Raw genomic sequence first — 5672 nt, forward strand, 5'->3', positions numbered from 1 at the left:
TTCCTTTAAAAATGTATTTTTTCTTAATTCATCTGCTTCAACGCCCTGTATCTACAATGTAAATGCATCAACACACAAGTGTATATAATCTGTAAGTTTTGTTAGGAACAATAACTGTAACAATACAGTTTTAACGATAGTAAGCATMGAACTGGTTTTGACGACTGTGTGTAATAATTTAATTAAAATTTGTTGCATGCAAATTTGGATTTCAAGCAAAGGAAGACTAAAAGTAGTCGAAGCACAAAACGCAAAACACAAATGAATACAAATTACTACAATAAATAAAAATGATAATTTGCCAAATAAAAGAAATGGTTTATTTTATTTGTACCTTCAAAGCTGAAATATTCGGAAATATTTAGGAAAGAATTGTGAAATTATTTGTTTGTACACATGGCCACATAATGGGTGGTCCCAMTTATCGCTTTTTTTTAACTTTACAAGACAGCTCGCCGCATTTCTGCTCAGTTGTGGTCGACAGCGTTTAAGCGTGACTAGCTTAATATGCAAATCAGCACTAAATCTTCAAGATTAAACTAATACTAAAATGGAAAGRGATATTCTTTTTATTGGGCGCACGGTTCTAATTTGCAATTTTATTTCATTTTATTTTCGGCATGTAATTAATTGCTTTATTAAGCATCACGACTGAACTGGTGGACTATATTTTAAAAGGTGAGCTTTGATTTATGTTATACAATATTTTCAGAAAGCAAGAATATGTCAAGGTCAATGTTTCGCACAAAAGTGAACGTTATTTTAATCATAAGAACAGACGAACGAAACGCGTTAACGACGGTTGTACCGTAGCTATATTGCCCTTCACAAACGCAAAATATTTCTTAAAAGAACTTGATTTTTATTGACCAGGTTTTATGGCAGCTATATGATATCGGTTATAAAATAGTTAAAAAGAAACTCGGAACTCAAACCAAGCCACCTGAGTTAAACGCAACCGAAATGGACGGCATCGTTAACTCATTCTTTCACAGGCACGACAAAATCTGATTCATTGACTATTTTGTCGAGGCTATAAKACTTTCCAAAATCCACCAGTGAGAAATACTCATAGTAATCGCCGCAGAACAATCCACAGTACTCTTAAATATCCGTATATACAACGCGTGCCAGAAAAGATGGAATATTTCCTAAAATATGGAAGAAATAACAACTTGTCAATCACCAGGGGAAAAGGGGTCCGCCCATTATGCATGCTCGACACAGCGGGAAGRCTCTATGAAAGACTACTTWAGCCTAGACTGGAAGCGGCTATCAAYGAARCTGGCGGACTCTCCCTTAGACAGCACGCTTTTAGATCCGCAAGGGGTTAGACGTTGGAAACGCCTTCAATAGCGCGAGAGGGGCAGACATGATCGCCGTTTTAGAAAAAAAAAAGTTAGATTCCCTGATCAGATTTGTAACAGAAAATTGTTGTACCACACTAGAGAGGGACCACGACAAATGGAAGTTACGTCAGCAGCAGCCCAAGGGCCTATTTTAGGTCCAGACCTGTGGAACATTCTATGACGGACTACTAAAACATGAAATGCGAGACAAATCATATTAACTTACAGCTTGCTTCACAAAAACCAGAGCTACTACTCCTGACGAACAAGCACAATCTTCTGAGCCCAGGATATAAATTGCAGATGTAAATGTCYCATCTAATGCAAACGCGGTCCCTGGTTGGGTGCCGGTTCCATAGAGCGGGTTTTAGTGACTTACATGTGGCACATACCATTGCTGTGATGACAGTTCTGATGAAGCGGAAGACATTCTCTGCCTCCTCACCCCAAAGAAATGCTATAATATGTCAAGGTATAAAAATGGTGAGTTCAAAATCTATTAATATTACTCTAATCATRTAGTATACTTTTTATGAGATATTCAAGTACATTGTCTTAACAAAACTGTTCTATGGGGAATGGTCGAAGTTCTCAACTGATTCACAGTTTTTAGCATTGTCGGTAGAAGTACTAAAAGAAATTGTTCTGAGCGATTTTGATCCCATTACCTTCTGGGGTTTGGGAAATATGCACATTAAACTTTGTAGAGGGCGGTGCCACGCCCAGTTTTTCAAATTATTTTAAGTTGCAGATGACTTTCCCTAATGCATTTTATTACACCAAATAATAATATTTTATCTTATTGCGTATCTTAGTTATTACTACTGATTGGTTTTTGGTTAATTGGGTTTTGTGAACGTGACAGTAGTTCGATTACGCCGGCACGAACTCGCCCTAACTTTTTGCGAAGGAACACGTGTAGAGAATTTCATCAAGATATCTTAATTTTTACTCAAGTTATCCCTTGCATAGACGGACACCCGCATTTCCACTAAATTCAGTAGACGTACGCTGAGGTATTAGATGTCATGCTTGTGGCGCAGAATTCATTTTGAAGAATATCAGAAAACAATGTCTTTATTTATTTGTCCTTAATATCCATATCTATATTTATCCACATCTTAACTTAACTTTTCAGCTGAAGAAGGCCGGATTTATTCAATTTTTCCGAATAAAGTTGATCAAAATTCTATATATACGATGCTATATACCTGCTCCAGATATGTATATTTAATTAATTATAATACCTATAGAAGGGTTCTACCATCTGCAGGTAGAAAACATATATTTTATTATTAAGATATCTACCTAAACAAGGGTAAAAACTAGGTCAGGTAACAGAGGTTGGGAACTAAAGTTCCATTGTTTACAGAAAATATAAAAAGGGCGACAAACTACTGAGGAAATCATTTAGAGTTTGTAAGCTGACAAACACGGAYCAATAAAGACTTCTTGAAACTTTTTAAGCTCATATAAACTTCGGAAGATGAACTTGTACGAATTCGATGAAATTTTGAACGAATTGGACGGGTTCTTTGGCATGAAAGACCCACCTAAGGTCGCCGAGATATGGAAAGAAAAGCTACAGCTAGCAGCAAATAATGTCGAAAAGTTGGACACGGAGAAGAAGGAAGTTCCACTCATGTTGATACCGTACGAAGGATCACCTTTGGCGCACGAAAAGCGGGTAAGACGTAGACGTTTGGATTTTGATGTAGAAGAGCACAAAGATGATGCTTATAAAACGCTGGAAGAGATGCACAAAAAACGACAGTACGCAACGAATAATGCTGTAGAAATGGTGCAAAGGTCGAGTATAAGCGAGAAGAAAGTTCCACTCATCTTGATACCTTATGTGGGGTCACCGCTGGCKCATCAGAAGCGTGTAAAAAGTAGACGTCTGAATTTTGATGTGACAGAGAATAGATACGAACACTACGAAATGCAGGATTTGGACGAAATGGCTTATATGGAGACAAAAAATACGCAGAAGAACAGCAGAAAGCGATTAAGGGCGGAAATCATGAATTACTATATATAATNAAAAATTGGTAAGTTACATTGGGAAAAATTTTAACTCAGTAGATTGAACTAGATTAAGTTGTTGGTGAGAACAGCAGAAATTGGAAATGTGCTCATTTTTTTCCTCGAACGCTCAAAGGATCACATTTCACTTTATATTGCAGTTCTAAAAGTACGAAGCACCCAAAAGTCGGCCCTTTAATCAGTAACAGAGTGGCCAATATGATTGCTTTCCAATAATATTCATATAAATACATAAATATTATATATATACAAATCATATAAATTCATGTTTTTGGCTGAAAGGCGAACTCAATATTCTTCAAGTTCTTTATTAACTTTGTAACATGCATATATTTATGCAAAGTTCTCCTTATTGTTAAATAAACAGAGAGAGAGGAAATAATAGGAATGAGTGGCCAAACCATTTAAAAATAAAATATTTAATCCAAGAACTTGATTCTTGATCTAGTCAAATAGTAAAAGTTAAACCTGGTCCGGTACTTTTAAGAGCATATCAAGTTCTTCAAACATTTTATGCTATATATACATACATATATATGTATTATATATTAATTTTGACTCGATGTTATCTATTTTTGCCTGCATACTATTTCCATGATACCTCACACACCACCATCAACCATATGGAATAAAGTCACCTGCACGTACATTTATTATATGGAGGCTAAGTCAAGTTTTCGCCCACTTACATCCATTTTAGGCACAAGGATCACTGTCATCAGTAAAACACGTTCTCTTATTTTCACTGAGATAAMTAACATATTGGTCGATATATGCGAGATAAAGCCACGTGGTATATGGGAGCAAAAGGAATTATTGACCCGATTCAACCAATTTTTGACACAGAGACATACTACTGAATTTCAATTATCTAATGGTTGGCCGATTTTTGGTCGGTCCTCGAATACTATTCGATCAAATTTCACCTTGTTATATTAACTGCTTTTTGATTTGTACACTAAAGAGGGGGAATAAAATAAGATTAAAATTTGGTTATAAGGGATGTTGGTGTGGTTCATTTTGAATTGAACTCGTCCCTTAAACCTGATCATATATATATGCACATAATCATATGTCTAACTTGATTAGTTACGTGAATAAATATGCGACGTCTTGACGGCCAAGTATGAAGTCAGTCTGGGCTAAAAGGCGGTTTTGGCAAACTTTGCCGGTCACTGACTTCCAAATAGTTTTTAGTCGATCTTGCAACATCAGGTGAGCGTTTTAATGATGTAAATTATTATTCCGTGATTTATTGGTAATCGCAATCAATTTGAAGTTTTGTCGGTAGAGTTTCTATAAGTGGTTTCACTCATTTTTAGAAGTTCATAATACAGCATGACTTTCTGATCCCACCAAAAACAGAGCACTACCGTGTCRCCATGGATATTCCATTTTGTCGTTGATTTGGATGATGAGCCTGATTTCGCATAGGATTTTTTGAATTTAGGATGGTCGTAAAGACACAATCCAACATTCAAGCAGCATTTTTGTTACGCAAAACAGTTGAAATTCATATGGCACCCAATCGTGTTGCTTTTAAAAGTATTATTTTAAACGTTTTGAAATGGCTGCTTGAGTGACTCACAGGGATTCTGTTAGTCTTTGACCTTCGGCWAAAGTTTTAAAGTAATGAAGGAAAATGCTTTGGAATAATAMTTTTTCAGGCAGAGAGTTCAATATATTACTGAAAAAGAAGTTTGTGTACAGTAGCTTTCCAACGCATGTTTGAAATGTATGAAAATGGAATAATAATCAAGATACGTACATATATTGTTGTAGACCCAATATATTATAGATATTTGAATACTTTTCATTTGATACCAATAATGTAACAAATAGTAAAAATTCAACCAGTTGGCAACTCTAATCAATATAAATTTTATTGTGAGCTTTCTTAAACCTCTTTAGTTCCACGACCTCTGTATAATAYATTTATTTAAATTAAAACTATCCAATAAGTGGGAATTTTCCTAAAAATTTCCAGAATATTCTTAAAGCTTCAATTTTATTACCTTATCTTAAAAAAATCAATGAGAAGGCAACAACTGTCGGAAAATATTTTGAACAAAAGATTTTGAATTTTATCTTAAATTCTCTGGTTTAGGGTAGTAATTTTTATTTGACGAATGGATTTTAATTCAATTTTTTAAACAGATGGCAACATTTCTCGCATTTGTTTTAATGAAATTATTATAAAACTCTTCTGTAATCTTATTCTCTTCTGTAGTGCTCCTTATCGTAAACAATTTTTATTTAAAAATTTCAAACAGGTGG

Source organism: Bactrocera latifrons, unplaced genomic scaffold (genome assembly GCF_001853355.1).
Source record: "Bactrocera latifrons isolate USDA-ARS-PBARC rearing strain unplaced genomic scaffold, ASM185335v1 scaffold_481, whole genome shotgun sequence".
NCBI classification, from domain to species: Eukaryota; Metazoa; Arthropoda; class Insecta; order Diptera; family Tephritidae; genus Bactrocera; species Bactrocera latifrons.